The 21180-nt window shown below is 45.1% G+C and overlaps 1 long non-coding RNA gene across 2 annotated transcripts in view; it reads right to left on the reverse strand.

Moving 5' to 3' along the window:
- Positions 1–5379: 5379 nt before the first annotated feature.
- Positions 5380–21180, reverse strand: part of LOC126458455 (uncharacterized) — a 130105-nt gene continuing 114304 nt past the window's right edge. For both annotated transcript variants that reach the window (XR_007585636.1, XR_007585637.1), the window contains exon 4: positions 5380–5729. This is a non-coding gene — a long non-coding RNA (uncharacterized LOC126458455). The remainder of the gene's footprint in view (positions 5730–21180) is intronic.

The raw sequence follows: 21180 nt of genomic DNA on the forward strand, positions 1-21180 counted from the left end.
GGGTCAGATGAGACAGCACTTGTCCGCGAAAGGCAAAGGTCCCGAGTTCGAGTCTCGGTCGGGCAAACAGTTTTAATCTGCCAGGAAGTTTCATATCAGCGTACACTCCGCTGCAGAGTGAAAATCTCATTCTGTAGTTAGATTGTTATGACATTATTTTATATGACTACTGAGCCTGACACAGCACTTACTTAAAAGTTTCCGTTCTACCTGCTGCGCTACAAACAGGTAAACTTTATTTTTGACACAATTATTCACGTACTTGACAGGACTGTCGCTCATCAGTTGAGCTGGCAACCGATTTTTTTCATTGCTTTTACAACTTACTCATTTCTTTCGGTAAAATTTCCACTGGCAAACACGGGTCAAAATTCATCATTCACGGTCATTGTTAACTTGTAATTTCGAAAATCCCGGGAAGCAGGGGGGTGTTATAGTACTATGTACATATTCTGTGAATATGAACGTCCTATAACCAGACGTACAAGGTGTTCTGTTTTTTTTTCTCAACATGAGTGTACTTCTTCGCATAATAGATCGACCCGAATTCCCATAAACGGTGTGTTACACGAAAACTCACTGCCGCGACAAGTGAGCGCTGAGAGAGAGCAGCGTCGCACCCGGCTCTCGGCGGGTGGCGTTTGCGAGGTAAAGATTGGCGGGGCCTCCCGCCCCCCGGCACTCGTCGCTGTACAGTGGAGCAGAGAGCGTTGCGGGCGACGCGTACGGCAGGGACACGTGTCCGGCGTGGTGCTGGCAGGCGCCCGGTGGGCTGTAATTGGCAGCATGCGCGCTCTGCGGCCGCCGTAATTACTGCGGCTGGCCGGGGCGGCGGGGGGCGGCGGGGGCGGCGCCGCCATGCAAATACCCGGCGCGCCGCCCCCGCATTGTGGGCGCCGCAGTCGCTGTCCGCTGCACGTCTGCACGCCCACTGCCCTCATCTCCTCACAACGGCCGCGACGACAACATTGTCGGCGCTCTGGATGCGACGAGACTGACGCAGTAGTTCAGGTGCGAGGGGCGTTTCCATTTTGCATCACCTGTACGATACCAAATTTCCGTGTACAACGCGTTACGAGGTAGAGAAGGTAAACTAACACTTCCACAATTTGTAGCCCTAAGGAAAACATTTGCACCAGTTGGCTGGAATTTGCAGCAGCGATGTACAGGGTAATCAAAAAGTCAGTATAAATTTGGAAACTTAATAAATCACGAAATAATGTAGATAGAGAGGTAAAAATTGACACACATGCTTGGAATGACATGGGGTTTTATTACAACCGAAACAAAAACTAAGTTCACAAAATGTCCGACAGATGGCGACTGAAAGATCTCTTGCGCGCGTCGTTTGGTGATGATCGTGTGCTCAGCCGCCACTTTCGTCATGCTTGGCCTCCCAGGTCCCCAGACCTCAGTCCGTGCGATTATTGGCTTTGCGGTTACCTGAAGTCGCAAGTGTATCGTGATCGACCGACATCTCTGGGGATGCTGAAAGACAACATCCGACGCCAATGACTCACCATAACTCCGGACATGCTTCACAGTGCTGTTCACAACATTATTCCTCGACTACAGCTATTTTTGCGCAATGATGGTGGACATATTGAGCATTTCCTGTAAGGAACATCATCTTTGCTTTGTCTTACTTTGTTATGCTAATTATTGCTACTCTGATAAGATGAAGCGCCATCTGTCGGACATTTTTTGAACGTTTGTATTTTTTTGGTTCTAATAAAACCCCATGTCATTCCAAGCATGTGTGCCAGTTTGTACCTCTCTATCTACATTATTCGCCGGCCGCGGTGGTCTAGCGGTTCTAGGCGCGCAGTCCGGAACCGCGCGACTGCTACGGTCGCAGGTTCGAATCCTGCCTCGGGCATGGATGTGTGTGATGTCCTTAGGTTAGTTAGGTTTAACTAGTTCTAAGTTCTAGGGGACTGATGACCACAGTAGTTAAGTCCCATAGTGCTCAGAGCCATTTGAACCATTTTCTACATTATTCCATGATTTGTTCAGTTTTCAAATTTATACTGACTTTTTGATCACCCGGTACATTGAGGTGATAATTCATGGGATACCTACTAACATCCTGTCGGAAGGCCTTTCGCCCGGCGTAGTGCACCACCTCGACGTGGCAGAGCCGCAACAAGTCGTTGGAAGTCCCCTGAAGAAATACTGAGCCATGGACGTCCGCAATTAAGAAAAAGAGACCTCTCGATTATGTCCCATAAATAGTCCATGCGATTCATGTTGGGCGACCTGGCTGGTCACATTATTTTCGCGAACAATTGTGGTCCTGTGACTTGGCGCACTGTCACCCATAAAAATTCTCTCGTTGTTTATGAACATCTTGAATGGCTGCAAAAGGCTTCAGTTGGACCACAGGACCCAGTCCATTTCATATGAACAGAGCCCACACCATGATGGAGCCACCACAACTTACACAGTGCCTTGTCAACAACTTGCGTCCATTGTTTCGTTGGGTTGAGGTGTCGAACCGTAAAATCAGTTCTTACCAACTGAAACGGGGATCATCTGGCCAGGCCACGGTTTTCCAGTCATTTACGGTGTAGTCACGAGCCCCGGAGAGGCACTCCAGGCGACGTCGTGCTGTGAGCAAAGGCACTCGCGTCGGTCTTCTGCTGGCCCACTAACTCCAAATTTCGCCGCTTTGTCCTAACGGATAGGTTCGTCGCACGTCCCGCATTCATTTCTACTGTTATTTCACGCAGTGTAGCTCGCCTGTTAGTACTGACAACTTTACGGCAAACGCCGCTGCTCTCGGTCGTTAGGTGAAAGTCGTTGGCCACTGCGTTGTCCGTGGTTAGAGGTAATGCCTGAAATTTGGTGTTCTCGACACTCTCTTGACACTATGTATCTCGGAATATTGAATTCCCTTACGATTTCCGAAATGGAGTGCCTAGCTCCAACTACCATTCCGCTTTCAAAGTCCGTTGATTTCCGTTGTGCAGCCACAATCGTGTCGGAAACCTTTTCACGTTACTCACCTGAGTGCAAATGACAGCCCCGCCAATGCAGTGCCCTTTTATACCTTGTGAGTGGCGATACTACCACAATCTGTAGATGTGCAGATCCTACCCCCATGATTTTTTGTCACCGGTGAAATACAGGGAGCGAAATGTTATCTACATCTTGTGGAGAAAAATAACATGACGTGAAAGAAAAGCAGTGGTTAAGAAGGGAGTAAGACAGGGTTGCAGCCTGTCCCCAATGTTATTCATCGTGTACGTGCAGCAAATTGTAAAGAAAGATAGAGATACATTTGGAAAAGCAGCGAGAAGAAATAAAAACTTTAAAGTTTGCCTAAGACATGATTCTGTCGCAGACGACAGAAGACTTCGAATAAACGGACCAGTTAAACGGAACATATTTTCTCTTTAAGAGACATTTAAAAAAATCAGCAGAAATAAATCGAGGATAATACAAAGTAGGCGAAATAAATGAGGCAATGGAGTTTCGCTATTTGGGATTGACTAGCATCAGCAAGAAAAGCTTATCTGAGAATGAGGAGTATGTTGATATCTAACACAAATTTATTAGACTCCGATTACAATTACTTCGTGATTGACATCTAAGCGAGTCGAGTGGTACTGGCCAGCCGCCATCCAATCGTCGTTCTTTTTCGAGCGGTTCGTGTTCGTCATGTTGCCTGCTTTGTAGGTACGTACAGGGCATTGTGGAGTGTGGCTGAGTGTGTGCCTGCAATACTGTCCCCTCCGACTGCAATCTGTCAATCACAAACTAATCTTAATCGAAGTATAGGAAGTCTTTTCTGAAGGTACTTTTCTGAAGCGCAGCCTCATATCTGAGTGAAAAGTGGACGACAGACATTGCAGGCAACAAGAAAATAACTTTTGAAATGTGATGCTACCATAAATACTGAAGATTAGATGAGTAGATGGGATAACTAATGAAGAGATATTGAACTGAAATGGGGAGAAAAAGAAATTTATACCAGAACTTGACTAAAAGAAAAACTTTGTTGGTAGGACACTATTTGAGGCATCTAGAAGTAGTTAACTTGATAATGGAAGCAAGCGATTGAGAAGGTTTGGGTAATTCTGGAAAGAGAGGCCAAAGCTTGGCTACAGTATACATGAAAAAGGGAATGTAGTTTGCAATACTTGGGCTTGGACTTGGATATATTATATTAGAGTGAATTGCTGCATCAAGCCAGTCTTCAGCGGAAGACCACGACACGACATGTTCGCTCTACATCCACATCTATTCTCCGCAAGTCACCTTATGGTGTGTGGCGTAGGGTACTTCTACCACTCCCCTTCCTTTTGTTGTTGCATTCGCGACTGGTGGGTAGACAACCGAGTAAGCTCCAGCGTCTTTGATTTTGTCGCCACAATCACTTCACCATGGCAGGAAGTAATATTCTTTGAACACGCGCTCGCGGGATTGCTGCAGTAGAAATTTCCGTGATGCACAATCCCTCTTTTGTGTGACTGTCGCTGTAGTTTATTGAGCACCCCCGTAACGTTCTCGTACTTAATAAACGGAACTGTCACGAAACGGGCTGCTCTTCTTTTGATATTCTGTATCTGTTTCAGTAATCCTGCCTGGTTAGGGGCCCAGATCGACGAGTAATACTCAACAATAGGTGGAACTAGTCTTTTTTAAGTTACTTCTTTCGTGGCTTACGTGCATTTTCTTAGCCTGGCATCCGCTTTTCATATAGCTACCTCGACCGCCACCACCACCACCACGACGACGACGACGACGACGACGACGACGACGACGACGACGACCACCACCACCACCACCACCACCACCACCACCACCACCACCACGAGCTCGTCGTAAAGTTCACGTTGTTTCTGCCACTTAACTGCAAACACTAGCCTATGCTTATTAAAACTGTTTTAGAGTTCATTAGCTGTTTCTCATATTTTTGTCCGATGGAAAATATACATATATATCAACGCTTAATTTAGAGTCATCGTCCTTATTGTACACAAACTGTTGGTTGTCATTGGCTTTAGTAAATGAAAAAAAATTATTGACCACAGACAATTGTCACTTGAAGACTGTTAATAATTCAATAATTCTTCGCTCTATGTTAAGAAATTGCAAGGACACCGCAGGTAGAAATTGAATATCGAATGAATTATCTGTTAATGATTATCTGTTGGATTCCAGCGGGGAACAAAAGTTCTTTGCCTTTTGAGAAGCACTTCTGATGACAACTCGCGACCTGCCTCATGAACACCGTTCCACGAAGTATTTGCGGAAACAATGGCAATTTAAATACTACATGTAACTCTAGAGTTATAAAAAATAGGCCATGTGTTCTTGATATGATAATTGTTGGAAGATGGCATGCTCTTGTTAGACATTTTTCTGACACGTATATTTTTTATTAATGAAGCTCTTTTTCCATGAATCACTATCCATTTCTGCAGAGCTACAGCACCGGTGGCGAGGGAAAATATGCTATACGTAGGCTGCACTTGCAAGTGATAATATCGATATTCATGTTGAGATAAATAATTATTCTGTAGGCATAAACAGTTCCTCTTCAGAAGTCGAATTTATGGATCCTCATACATTTAGTACTGTTTCCTCTGCGCACCACTTTAGAAATGCCTCAAATAAGGAGGCCAGGAAGAGTGTTTCCTTCTTTGGTAATCAGGAAGAAGAACTGGAAAATATTTGATGTCCTGTGATTCCACTCTGCAACAGGTGAGGCGAGCTGTGATCTGCAACAAAAAAAACCAAAATATTCTTTACTTTTATTAATACATTCATCTAAAGCCAGAGCAAATTTTGAATGAACAGTATTCATATTTCATCGTTTCAAATCTTTCCCTCGAGTGACGTTTCATTAACTGGAGTAACTGTGTAGCTGGATAACTGTTTTTTTCCTATATTGTAAAAGTATTCTGTTTTAATGACAGGAAAAAATACTTCTAGTACGCCGTGAAGTAGATTATTCTTCAGTATCACACGCTGTCAACGTAGTGCTTTAACTGGAAAAGAAAATGCTCAGTGGCCCTTCTAAACAACTCATTCCAGGAAGGATTCAAAATCAAACGTAGCTTCTTAGTAGGGGTTAATGTCTCTGTTTTGTCTTTTAAGCATGACCAGCCTGTATGTGACATTCGGTATATCTATTTGTATTCTTTTGCTTACAGATTGCTGAAAGTTAAAGGTCGAAGAGGAACAATTCATTGTATTGGTGAGTGTCGAATAGGTTTCTATTTACCTTTTTTCTCTTATACTAATGTTATCTTTAACTTTTATTTTACTTTCACTTGGTCTGATCTCCGTTTTTGCTGTAGATTTACAAAGCACATCTTTGGACGCCTGTAATACAAATCGACTAGACGCAAGAAAGACAAATGTAATGCCACGTACGTTCACATTGCATTTAACAGGACCAGCTATTCAACCAGGTTTTGTCATACAAGGGAGTAGCTGTTTGGACGCCAGAGCAGTACGCAATTAAATATAAACATTGGCTTACTAGTTTTGATTATGTAGTTGCTTGATTTTGATTATTCGTTTTCACTTTGCGATATGAAACCATAGTTCATGGTTTGCATAGGAAGAATATCTATCTAAGTCGAGGAGAACTATGTGGATAGACGTTCAGAGTAATTGCGTGTAGAGGAATAGAGAAATGGTTTTGGTTTACGTCTCGTCGATATCGAGAACATTAGAGACGTGCCCAACTCAATGAGAAGTAATCGGTGTTTGCTAGCCCAACGAACCATCCCAGCATTCGGTTGAATAGATTTACGAAAATAATAGAAAACGTAAATTAGGATGCCCGCAACAGAATTTGAATCTCATAACTAGAGCACGAGTCGAACAGTTGACAAATCAGCGTCTTGGTGGTATACCTACCCAACTTTTAAACCATCAACAGACACTTTCGCTCTGCAAAAACATTATGTGCCCGATAAACAGTTTGAACGCCAGGTATGCTTCCCAGATACGGTGTGGTCTATCCTCAGTCACCAGGTAATACGAGCTTTCCTTAACCGCCGGTAGGCCCTCCTCCCACCCCCGACACAAAGAATCGAACTCCTATGCATAAAACAGCCTCCAATGTGACTGCTTTACAAGTGCATTTGTTGTACATTGCAGAGTGTTCTAATTTTTAATACTGGATGAATATTGTCTGGATATGAAACTTCCTGGAGGATAAAAACTGTGTGCCGGACAGAGACTCGAACTCGTGTCCCGAGTTCGAGTCTCGGTTCGGCACACAGTTTCAATCTGCCAGGAATATTCACATCAGCGCACACTTCGCTGGAGAGTGAAAATTTCATTATTGTCTGGATACTTGGTGCTGTGTGAGTTACTTGCCTCAAGGGATATACACAGTTTCTAACTTTACTTACTGTGTTAAATATTTGACATAAGATTGTATCTCTTAATGAGTAGCTGAAGACCGAATAGTTACACGACATCCTGAAAATCAAGTTTTTGTTACTCCCGGAAGCCGTTATATAGCCATTTAGTAATGGAGACTGCATCAATTCGCACGCCCCCAAAAGGCGTATCCAGCGAGGGATAGGGAAGGGCATTTACGCGCCCTTCTCCCTCCCCCGCCCCCCTACGGAAAAAATGAACGTCCCAAATTGAACTCCCGCCGTTAGCCTCTACACGTACTGATGTACTAGTGCAGAATTTGAAGAAAGAAAGAACATTTATTGAAAATTTACTAGTACAAAATGTACCAAGAAAAACTGCGAAATTGTTTTGCCATTCACCGTGGAACTAAAGAGTTGGCGTGTCCCTCCCCACCACACATACACACTCACCTCGCACCCCTCTTTCCCTAACTGATATCCTGCGTACGTTCCTGCTCTGTCCATAAAGAGCTGCGAGAAAGAACAAATGAGGATATAAGTGACGGCATCTTACCCTAGGTTTCTGCAGAACATACGAGGTATGTTCACAAAATAAGTTTACTAGATTTTTACATTTTTTAGAAAAAATGTATTTGAATAAAAATTACAGAACATTGTGAGGCACTTAATGACTATTTTTTGCACATAATCGCCATCCCGTTCAATGCATGTGGTGAGCCGTGGGACAAGCATCTTTACGCCCTTCTCGAAGAACTCTTCCGCCATTCCCTTCCCCGTTTCAGAATCTCTTTCTGCATCCGCTCGTCAGTTTATAATTTAATTCCACTCCTGTGCGCCTACAGGGAGTTAAAAAGATGACAATCTAAAGACACTAGTCGGGGGAAATACGGGGGGTAGTTAGGACATCCCAAACAAATGAGTCCAAAGGTCCTTGGTGGCTAAGACTGGGAGGACGGGCTTTGTCGTGCAACAAGCACACTCCGCTGGTCAGCATCCCCCCTTTTGTTTTTAATTTTTCTTTTGAGTTTCTCAAGGATCTCGCAATATCGTCGTGCATTAATCGTCTCCCCATGAGACAGGAATGGTGTGCGTTTTCGGTCCCAAAAAAACTGAAGCCACGTGTTTTTGCCCGAAATTGTGGTTTTGAACTTTTCGGCAGATGGGGAATTGGTGTGTCACCACTGTTCTTTTGTCTCAGGCTTGTAATGAGCCACAGTAGAGCTCATAAAATCCTCACCTTCCAATTCAAGTTGCTTAAGAAACTGGCGGGCGCTACCGACCCTACCTTTTTGTGCTGCTCTGTCAACTGATTTGGGAGCCATCTTCCGCACAATTTCCAATATTCCAGAGTTTCTTTGAGTGTCTCGTATGAGGAAGTTCTGGAGCGATGTGGTAACATCGCAAAAACTTCATCCAGTGTCAATCGCCGGTCTTCAAGAACATTTCCTCGATTTTTTGCACCAACTTACTAGTCAAAATGCAAAGTCTTCCAGTCCTCTATTCGCCTTGGACATTTTTTCTCGCTTCCCTAAGCTCTCTACACTACTTAAACGCGCTCGTTCTGTTCATAAAATCTTCGTCGTAAACTGTTTCGATTCGCGAAAAAAGTCTAAGTTTTACTCCTTCCGCGAGTACGAAGCTGATCACAGAACGTGGCGCGCAGTTCTTGGCGTGATTTCTTACCGACATCTTGCAAGCAACTGGACATTACAACGTGAATTTGCGTACTACCTTGTTTCTGCGATACTCGCTGTTCTTAAGAGATCCACCTCTACCACAGAGTGTTGCCAGCCTTCAAAATACAAAAGGCCACAGCGCCTGATGGTTACAGTACACTTAGTTTCTGATGATGCCTCCCACAATATGAGATGCGATATTCTTATTGCAAAAAAGTATTTAAAGACAGAGTTGTCATGTTCAAAGCCGAGCCGGACGCGGAGGCTGAGCGGTTCTAGGCGCTTCAGTCCGGAACCGCGCGACTTCTGCGGTCGCAGGTTCGAATCCTGCCTTGGGCATGGATGTGTGTGATGTCCTTAGGTTAGTTAGGTTTAAGTAGTTCCAACTTCTATGGAACAGATAACCTCAGGTGTTAAGTCCCATAGTGCTCGGAGTCGTCTGTCTGTCCAAAGCTGGATTAGTAATTGAGTGGTCACAATTTAGAGTGTAAAATTGCTTCCGGAAAATAGTCGTGCATTAAAGACAGTATCTCATAACCCGCTGAGAAAGAGAATTTATCAAAGACTTAAGTTCCCAGCGGATGTTCAGGATAACGCCGTTCCATTCATGTGACGGAGGCTCTCCTAAAAGCTGGGAGCACAACACATTACGCTTTCATGCGGAAATCATAGAATGTCCTAAGGGCGACGTCTGGGCCTGCGCGAGGCTCTCAGCGACTCTCAAGCGTCGTCTGAAGGGCCACGTTTCATCGTCGGTCTGGGAACGACATCCGGCTGCTCTCTGGTCCGAGAGACAACTCCTCCACGATCTGGACCACTCCGGAGCGTTCTTCAGAGCTCGGGCACGCCGTGATCACGACAATCGATCTGTGAATCCAAATACCCGTGAGCTGACGCGGGGCCCGTTGAGTTTCCTAGCTGAGTAGCAGCGCGAAAAAGGAAGTAGACAAAAGAGAGAGAGAGAGAGAGAGAGAGAGAGAGAGAGAGAGAGAGAGAGAGAGGAGAAGGTGAAAAAATATCGAGCGCGCTAGGGGAACCTTTTAGCGAAAAAGGCACTTGGGCGGCAAAGAGGACACGTCGAGCATCCTCAGCCGGGAAAATGCAGGTACAAGCGAACGGCGACGGACGTGGGGTGAGCCCGGCTGCCGTTGAGGGTGCGTAGCGGTGTAGCAGAAGAGGCTTCGTGGTTGTGGAGGGGGTGGAGGGGAGGGGGAGGGTTGGGATAGGGGGGGGGGTGAGGGCCTGGAAGCGGGAGAGGGGCGGCGCGGGGTTCGAAGCCCTCCTCTCCAGAGCCATCCCTCGGAGTTTAAAATAACCGGTGCAGGCTCGCAGCTAACGGCTTGGCAGCCCTCCAGCACGCCAAGGGTTGGTCGGCGCCGGCAGGAGGAAGCCCCGGCCGGTCACGAGCCAATATGAGGCACCGTTACTCCCAAGAAATCCAATCTAGCCGGCCGCAGCCGCAGCCGCCAGTCCCTGCTGCTGCTGTTGCCGTTTTATTTTGCCCCAGCGCCGCGTCGCGCCGCAGCTGCGGTTTCACACTTTCTCGCTCCGCGGATTAATAGACCTCACCTCACCGCCACTTCAGATTTTCCACGCGTCTCGTACGCCGCGCTGTTTACGAATGGATATTTAATTACTGATTCGTATCAGCCGTCGTCCAATCATTTCATCGGAGCGGACGAATATTCAGATACAATGTAGCTAGTGTGCTAGTCTGTCAAACATTGCAACCTTCTCTTGACTGGGTGACAGTTTCTGCACTTACACACGTGCCTATAACATTTAGAACATACCTCGTAACCTTTCCTATGTTTCTTTATAGTTTTCGTCTTAACCTTTCCGAAGAATTTATCACCTACCACATCACTTTGACACGACGAAGGGTGGCAGTAACTACTCTTCTCCTACAATAGACACTTCATTTAATTTATATTTTCGCGAAGGAAGTGTTGTAACGTCCCCTTAGAAAAATTAATGAATTACTGTGCTGATAAACGTCTTATGTTATTTGTTTTTCAAACAGCTGAGCAAAACTGAACGTACCCAGACGTTACTCTCTTTACTTATTCTGATCAACATTAAACTGACACACAATATTTTTAGCGCAACGCAATCTGACTTTCAGTAATTCCTACAAAAGAGTGCCCTGACTAACAATAACCTATACCTTTCATGAATTCTTACCTCACAAAAATCTTCGTTACTCGAACTACTGCAATACAGCGAGCTCACTATTGCCACCTAAATAAAAGATTCAAACTACTGAACGCACTAACTACTGATAGGCATAGTTAGCAAATGAAAGATTTTGATAGAGAACAAACAATGTATTTACCGTAATAGTGTTCAAAAGTCATTATGTATATATCAGTTCATGACATCCAGTCTTACAAATTTACTGCTCTCAAAACTCCGCCACTCACTACCCACCACTGCTGGCGGCTCACCTCCAACTGCGCAACGCTACGCGCTGTTAACATCCAGCTGCCCAACACTACAATAGCAAACAACAATGCAAACCAGCCACAGACTGCACACAGCACAGCCAGTGATTTTCATACAGAGCGCTACGTGGCGTTACCAATAAAAAAAACCTAAACAGCCTACTTACAGTGTGAATTGTTTGAAGTTCACAGACGAACTCGACTGAATGTAGTGAGTTTGTTTGGTATTTGTTGCACAGGGTGATCCGTCTGAGATGTCAGAAAAGTAAAACATTATGTACAAGAAACTATGCGTGTGTAGGAGAGTCTGGAGTTAGTATCCGAAGTTTGTGTCATAGTAGATTAGAATTCATCACGTCTGTCATGTCCAAGTTGCGCTACGTGGCTTGCAGTATTTCTGGATTGGTTTCCTGAAAGGCCACTGTAATTTGCCTCTGTATGTCGGCCGGATACTGTGATCTTTGTGGATGCGTTGTTGACTTAACGTAGTCGCACACAAAAAAATCTGTGGACGTTAGGTCGCAGCTATTAGGAGGCCATGGGACAGGTCCATTACGACCGCAACAGCGATGGTTGAATATCTCGTTTAATTATTCCCCCACATCGCGAGAGCGTTAAAAATCTCATAGAAAGTTTGAAGTGGGATGCACTTGCAGATAGACGGCTCGCTAAGCGGAAGGAGCTGCTCACTAAATTCCGAAATCCGATATTCGCCGATGATGTAGAGCATGTATTATTACCACCAACTTTCAAATCGCGCACTGATCACCATTGAGAGATAAGGGAAATCGGAGCTCGTTCTGAGGCGCTCAGACAGGGGGGGAATATGGCTTTGGCGCGAATTGTGCCCTCCGCCACACACCGTTTACTGGCTATCGGGGTATATATGTAGATGTAGATACATTGAGAGTCCAATACGGTGGAGCGCCGTCCTGATGATTGATGGTGGTGTCTAGTATCCCACTTTCCTGTAACTGAGGGACCGCGTACTACTCTATCATTTTAAGGTAACTGACAGCACGAACAGTCTCCTTCGCAAAAAAGAATGGGCCGAAGACTTTCGCGTGGAACACTACGCAACACACCCACTTTAGGGGAGGCGGAGATCAGTATTTAACGTCCCGTCGACAACGAGGTCATTACAGCCGGAGCACAAGCTCGGATTAGGGAGTAATACGGAAAGAATTCGGCCTTCCCTTTCAAAGAAACTATAATTACATTTTCCTGAATTGATTAGGGAAATCAGGGAAAACCCAAATCAGGATGCCCCTACGCGGGTTTGGCTCGTCGTCCTTCCGAATGGGAGACCAGTTTGAGTACTTTCGAGTTAGTGTGAGGCATGTAAATTTTCAGTTTTAACGAACTGTTATGCGTGCTGACTCGGTCTATCACATGAAATGTGACTTCGTCTGTGAAGAGGCATCGATTTCACCACTGCTCGTCTGCTTCCTGCCCCTTACACATCATCGTAACAAATCTGAGTCCAGTTCCGTAATTCAGCTGCGTCAGTGCTTGCGTGCGCTGAATACGGTATGGATACAGTACAGGTTACGGTATCATCTAACAATCCTCTTACATGTTGTGTATGGTGTATTCAGCTCTGTTGATAAGCGAAGAAGTGACCTTTGTGGACTCTGTCATGGCTTGTCGAACATCTTCCTCCTTGTTTCTCTCACGCTGCCTTCTGCCCGCCTGAGACATCTGCACCCCATTTTCCAAGAACATACAGTGTCACTTAACAGTGTCTCGATGTGATGGGACATACCTGACATTGTACCGACTCCTAATTTTATTTTTCTGACATCTCAGGCAGAGCGCGCTGTACATCAATTGACAGAAAATCCTCGGAAGTTCTGGTCTTACGTTAAATCAGTAAGTGGCTCGAAACAACATATCCAGACACTCCGGGATGGTGATGGCATTGAAACAAAGGATGACACGCGTAAAGCTGAAATACTAAACACCTTTTTCCAAAGCTGTTTCACAGAGGAAGACCGCACTGCAGTTCCTTCTCTAAATCCTCGCACAAACGAAAAAATGGCTGACATCGAAATAAGTGTCCAAGGAATAGAAAAGCAACTAGAATCACTCAACAGAGGAAAGTCCACTGGACCTGACGTGATACCAATTCGATTCTACACAGAGTACGTGAAAGAACTTGCCTCCCTTCTAACAGCCATGTACCGCAAGTCTCTAGAGGAACGGAAGGTTCCAAATGATTGGAAAAGAGCACAGATAGTCCCAGTCTTCAAGAAGGGTAGTCGAGCAGACGCACAAATCTATAGACCTATATCTCTTACGTCGATCTATTGTAGAATTTTAGAACATGTTTTTTGCTCGCGTATCACGTCGCTTTTGGAAACCCAGAATCTACTATGTAGGAATCAACATGGATTCCGGAAACAGCGATCGTGTGAGACCCAACTCGCTTTATTTGTTCATGACAGCCAGAAAATATTAGATGCAGGCTCCCAGGTAGATGCTATTTTTCTTGACTTCCGGAAGGCGTTCGATACAGTTCCGCACTGTCGCCTGATAAACAAAGTAAGAGCCTACGGAATATCAGACCAGCTGTGTGGCTGGATTGAAGAGTTTTTAGCAAACAGAACACAGCATGTTGTTATCAATGGAGAGACGTCTACAGACGTTAAAGTAACCTCTGGCGTGCCACAGGGGAGTGTTATGGGATCATTGCTGTTCACAATATATATAAATGACCTAGTAGATAGTGTCGGAAGTTCCATGCGGCTTTTCGCGGATTATGCTGTAGTATACAGAGAAGTTGCAGCATTAGAAAATTGTAGCGAAATGCAGTAAGATCTGCAGCGGATAGGCACTTGGTGCAGGGAGTGACAACTGACCCTTAACATAGACAAATGTAATGTATTGCGAATACATAGAAAGAAGGATCCTTTATTATATGATTATATGATAGCGGAACAAACACTGGTAGCAGTTACTTCTGTAAAATATCTGGGAGTATGCGTGCGGAACGATTTGAAGTGGAATGATCATATAAAATTAATTGTTGGTAAGGCGGGTAGCAGGTTGAGATTCATTGGGAGAGTCCTTAGAAAATGTAGTCTATCAACAAAGGAGGTGGCTTACAAGACACTCGTTCGACCTATACTTGAGTATTGCTCATCAGTGTGGGATCCGTACCAGATCGGGTTGACGGAGGAGATAGAGAAGATCCAAAGAAGAGCGGCGCGTTTCGTCACAGGGTTATTTGGTAACCGTGATAGCGTTACGGAGATGTTTAACAAACTCAAGTGGCAGACTCTGCAAGAGAGGCGCTCTGCATCGCGGTGTAGCTTGCTCGCCAGGTTTCGAGAGGGTGCGTTTCTGGATGAAGTATCGAATATATTGCTTCCCCCTACTTATACCTCCCAAGGAGATCACGAATGTAAAATTAGAGAGATTAGAGCGCGCACGGAGGCTCTCAGACAGTCGTTCTTCCCGCGAACCATACGCGACTGGAACAGGAAAGGGACGTAATGACAGTGGCACGTAAAGTGCCCTCCGCCACACACCGTTGGGTGGCTTGCGGAGTATAAATGTAGATGTAGATGTACTTGATTTTCTGTCTTAAGCGTACTGCAGTTTACGAACTACATACGAGGTGCGTTTCGCTTGTACATTTCAACACTATTGACAGATGAAATAAAACATTCATAAGAAAAAATACAGATTTTAATCAATAAATAGCAAAATGCAAAAACGTATTATGAGTAGTCTATTTACATAACCACCAATAAATGATAATCTGTGAATGAAACGGAACTGGTGGAAAACAATTTTAAATTTCAGTACGCTCAAGACACAAAGTAATAATAAAAATTGATTTAATATAGTTCTTACTCCTACTTTTAGCCTGTTCTGAAGTGTACAACAAATGCAGGTTGGTAAAAGAAAAGTGTCATATATTCGTACAGGAGGTGTAGTAGTGCTGAAAACTAGAAGAAAAGATTTTATAACAACAATACTTGTTCAGATACGGGCAGTTTACTAGTGACGAGTAATGTGCAGTATTCGGTGGTGTAGGCAGAATTCACAAGAGATGAAATAGTAAAGTACCACAATCCGCACGTGTGGGCAGATGCAGATCATGCAGAAATCGTGGAGGTGGCATCAGGATCGCTCCAGTATCGATGTACGGGCAGGAAATGTCGGTGACAGACACATAGGGACATACACTTTACCAGACAGATCGACAGGTGCTATGCTCCAGCGATTTCTGCGGGATGGATAACCAGCGCTATTGGAGAACGTTACTCGTGCAGAAAGCGACGACTGCGGTTTATGCGCGACACGGCACCGCAACATTTTCTACGGATGCTTCAAAAAAACACCCTGTACAATAAAAAATTTTATCTGACTTGCTATGTGCCATTGTAGTTAACCAACAATTGCATTAACGAAAAATCAGTAACTGGTATGCGGAATTATTTTCTCGACGTTACCTCGGCCGTGGGACAGACAGAAATAGCACGATGCTTTTTTGCCCTTCTTTACACCCCTCGTTAATAAGGGGCTCTGTTGAGATTATCGTGCTGGTTTACGGACTCTACTTACTTTCAAGATACTTCGCTTCCTCAGGCCGCTCAGACGCCAACCGGTCATTATAATAAATTTAAAGAGGCTATCTATGTGTGTGGCAGCAACACACAACACTGGCAGACAGATTTTTGACGTAAAGTGGGCAGAACGTATAAGATAGGTAGATGCAACGGATGCTGGAAAATCATATGGTTTATTGATAGAAATAAAACGTCAGTGTACTTCTCTTGATGCCCAGTGTATGTTCAGCGTAAAGTGTTGTAATAGAACGCCTGCATTATCGTACTTCAGGTATCAGCAATTTTAATTTCTGCTATTTCTATTACGTAATTGTCGTATTTACTAAACTTCTGTATCGTGTGTTACGGCTTTTCATGGTCATGCCAGGCAGATGTCTTTAATACAGCATATCTATCTACTGTATTTAGTGTGCCTCAACATATAGACAATACATACGTTTGTCCAGAGCAAAATTACACGAAATGCTTGAGAAAATGAAGATGCAAAACAAAGAAGAAACAAACTGTAGACTATGAAACACTGATTGCAGGTTCATGTATAAGACTTAAAGACTCTCCACCTGAAGTGTAAAACGTAGTGACGTTTTCACTGCAAGGAAACTGCTGCGTTCCACAACATCCCGGAGAAGTAAGCCAAACAAAGTCCTGTTTTCCATTAGCATTGCTCAAAGCCACACAGAAATAACATAACTGTAGAACTAAAACCGTCTAGCAAGCACATCTGGAATTATCCTCAAAAGCATCAATAATTAAAACTTCGAATCACGTGACAAAAATTTTTTTTACGTTTACTTTCGTTTGCTTTCACGTTAAATACCAACGAACTGCATAAAAACAAATTACCTCTTCGTTAAATATGAAAGATACCACTTCCTAGGGTGAAACATGCTAAACGTCATCGATGAGAGGTATAATAACTGTCACTTCAATGTATATTTTCTCCGGGATGTAGGGAAACTGCCGAGAAGCTGAAGAATGGCCTGACGGCGCCTCCGCGATTGCAGGCTGACATTACCGAGGGAGCGCCGCAAAGCGTGGTGCGGATCTCTGCGCGTCGCTAGCTTCGAACACAAATACAGAGAAATTCAGAACTTACTTCAAAGGTCGGCGGAGGTCCGCGTAACCAGAAGTGTGCGCAGCGCGAGCGGTGAGACCCGCGTGAAAGTACGCCGTGTCTCGCGTTGCGCGCCGGGCCGGCGTGTTCCCGCGTTAATGCGGCCGCGGCGGGCGTAAATAATGGATTTCGCGGCGGTTCTCATTATTTCCGAACACTCGCGGGCAATATTCAGGACGCGGCGCCGAGCGATCGCTCAGCCGCTGTGTCGGCTTCACGCCTGCGCGAGTAATGAGTCCCCACCTGCCGCCGCGCGGTTCGCCGACGAAGCAATTTCCCCGGCGAATGCGCTGTCGCCGCATGTACACGCAGAAAATGAGTCGGCCCCCCGAGACGATATGCCGCATTAAAACAGGATTGCGCGTGACGCGGCGGCGGAGAGGTTACCGGTTGCAGTTCCGTAATCTTCGCGTGGTCTTTTACCTCCAGTGCGGCTCGGCAATGCCTGGAATTTGCTGTGGGCCAGGAATACGCGGTAAGATGCTGCGCATCGTTACTGCTGAGAGGACGTGCTGTAAACACCTGAAGGACATCAATAGTAAACTTACAGCAGAACTTTACGCACAAGTAGCCGATGAGCAGTGAACGCGTACTACGAGGGCAGTTCAATAAGTAATGCAACACATTTTTTTTCTGAAACAGGGGTTGTTTTATTCAGTATTTAAATACACCAGGTTATTCCCCAATCTTTTAGCTACACAACACTATTTTTCAACGTAATCTCCATTCAATGCTACGGCCTTACGCCACCTTGAAATGAGGGCCTGTATGCCTGCACGGTACCATTCCGCTGGTCGATGTCGGAGCCAACGTCGTACTGCATCAATAACTTCTTCATCATCCGCGTAGTGCCTCCCACGGATTGCGTCCTTCATTGGGCCAAACATGTGGAAATCCGACGGTGCGAGATCGGGGCTGTAGGGTGCATGAGGAAGAATAGTCCACTGAAGTTTTGTGAGCTCCTCTCGGGTGCGAAGACTTGTGTGAGGTCTTGCGTTGTCATGAAGAAGGAGAAGTTCGTTCAGATTTTTGTTCCTACGAACACGCTGAAGTCGTTTCTTCAATTTCTGAAGAGTAGCACAATACACTTCGGAGTTGATCGTTTGACGATGTGGAAGGACATCGAACAGAATAACCCCTTCAGGGTCCCAGAAGACTGTAACCATGACTTTAGCGGCTGAGGGTATGGCTTTAAACTTTTTCTTGGTAGGGGAGTGGGTGTGGCGCCACTCCATTGATTGCCGTTTTGTTTCAGGTTCGAAGTGATGAACCCATGTTTCATCGCCTGTAACAATCTTTGACAAGAAATTGTCACCCTCAGCCACATGACGAGCAAGCAATTCCGCACAGATGGTTCTCCTTTGCTCTTTATGGTGTTCGGTTAGACAACGAGGGACCCAGCGGGAACAAACCTTTGAATATCCCAACTGGTGAACAATTGTGACAGCACTACCAACAGAGATGTCAAGTTGAGCACTGAGTTGTTTGACGGTGATCCGTCGATCATATCGAACGAGTGTGTTCGAACGCTCCGCCATTGCAGGAATCACAGCTGTGCACGGCCGGCCCGCACGCGGGAGATCAGACAGTCTTGCTTGACCTTGCGGCGATGATGACACACGCTTTACCCAACGACTCACCGTGCTTTTGTCCATTGCCAGATCACCGTAGACATTCTGCAAAGCGCCTATGAATGTCTGAGATGCCCTGGTTTTCCGCCAAAAGAAACTCGATCACTGCCCGTTGTTTGCAACGCACATCCGTTACAGACGCCATTTTAACAGCTCCGTACAGCGCTGCCACCTGTCGGAAGTCAATGAAACTATACGAGACGAAGCGGGAATGTTTGAAAATATTCCACAAGAAATTTCCGGTTTTTTCAACCAAAATTGGCCGAGAAAAAAAATTTGTTGCATTACTTATTGAACTGCCCTCGTATATACTGAAAATAAGAACCTCTCATTAACGAATATCCGTTTGAAAAAAGTCGCATTTCGGAACAGCCAAGAGTTGATGACAAATATTTACTAACTATGGGTTCCGATCAGCTAATTACCTTCAGGAACATACAGTTATTATAACATCCTGTATAATAACGTAGTTACTGTGGCGTCAAATAAAATGCTGCCATACTAGGTACTAAACGATTTCATGGTACATGAATTTCATCAGACGACACAATTCACTGGAGATCAATTTGTGAAATTTATTCGCAATTGTGAAATTTATCAGACATTAGCTGCATTGGGTATAAAGATGTTACCTGTTGGTGACACATGAAAAATTTGTGCCGGACCGGGGTTGGAACCCAGCTTTCCCGCGTTGAAACACTGTGGCGGTAATCCAAGTAAAGTTGCTAGCGATGTCGGATATCCCAAGTGCTTAAGGCTACTGCTCTCGGGAAGCAGGACATCCGGTTCGAGTCACAGTGCGGCACAAATTTTCATATGTGACGAACAGGTAATATCTTCAAATATAATGCACCTAACTTCAGAAAGATTCCAGATTCGTGAATAAATTTCATAAATTTAGTGCTGCTGCAAGATCGTGACTAATTTTTGTTTCTTCACACACTATTAAAAATAAGATTAATTTATCAGCAACTCTTCGGCGTTTTGAAATACTACCTTTTTTTCAATCTTCAGGAGCTGTATGGCACCACTTGCACAAAATATACACCGCCTGACAAAAAATTTTGTGGCACCAGAAGACATGTATCAGTGTCCATGTACCTTAGTACACGTATACACCATTGGCGGGGATGTAAATTAGGACAGCTGCGGTTGTTTGCGACGCGCAGAACTGCCACCAGAGTGCATTAGTGTTGCTCGTGTTTAGCCTTGTTACCAGGCGTGGTAGAGTATAAAGGGGCATGAATAGTCTCATATGTTTAGTGATCACTCTGAAGGACACGAGGAATCCATGTACTCCTATGAGTCAGCGTTATCGACATCTGACGGGGTCTTATTTTGGGCCTGCATTTGGCCAGCTGATTGAGTAGTGAAATATCGAGATTTATGAGGATGTGATAGAGGGCTGGTGCTGGAGAGCATGGGAACGTGACGTCTGGCATACTCTACGTAAAGTTTGATCACCAAAATGGAGGATCGCCGTATCGTGTACCAAGCGCATCGTAACCCCTTCACATCTGCGCCTGACATCCGAGGACAAGTCGTCAACTCCCTGCAATATTTTGGGTCACCCTGCACCATTGACCAGAGACTACCAGCTGACGGACTAGTGGATTAGCGTCCCATCCGTAGGCTTCCGCTAACACCATAACACAAACGGCTGCGTTTTGATCGGTGCCATGAAGCTGAAGCATAGACGGCTGATGAATGGTATCTCATTGTGTTTAGCGAAAAGTAGCGGTTCAGCACTGCCACGGATGGCCGGATCAGCAAGTATGGTCGCGGCCAGGGTAGAGATTTCATTCTTCCAGTGTTTTGGAGAAGAACAGCCTTGGTACTCCTGCGTCGTGGTGGAGGGAGCCATCGGGAATGACTTCAAGGTTACGGCTGGGAATTCTGGTAGCACAACGCTACATCACGGACATCCTTCGTACTCATATGTACCTTTTCACACGAATGTATCATAGTGCTATTTTTCAACGGGCCAGCGGTCGTCCACACATGGCACGTGTATCTACGAACCGCCTGCGTGATATTGGGCTACTGCCGTGATCAAGAACATTCCCAGATTTGTCCCCGATAGAACACGTGCGGCAACAGCTTTGAGGTCAACTCCCAGTGTCAATATAAAGGATATCAAGGACAAGATAGAACAGTTGTCGGCTAGCTTTCCTCAATACAGCAGCTTCTTGACATCCTTCCCAACAGTATCCGTGCATAAATCGAGGCCAGAGTGGGTACAACGTCGTAATGAAAAGCGAGCTCGTACTGCCAAGTTATTTTAAAGTTGACTAGAAATACACTCAAATCACATCACATACCCCCTCAACCCGTGAAGTTTAGCCCTTCGGTTTCTTTGTCCATCAGCGTATATTGTTTAGCA

The sequence above is a fragment of the Schistocerca serialis genome, chromosome 2 (assembly GCF_023864345.2).
Source record: "Schistocerca serialis cubense isolate TAMUIC-IGC-003099 chromosome 2, iqSchSeri2.2, whole genome shotgun sequence".
Lineage (NCBI taxonomy): Eukaryota > Metazoa > Arthropoda > Insecta > Orthoptera > Acrididae > Schistocerca > Schistocerca serialis.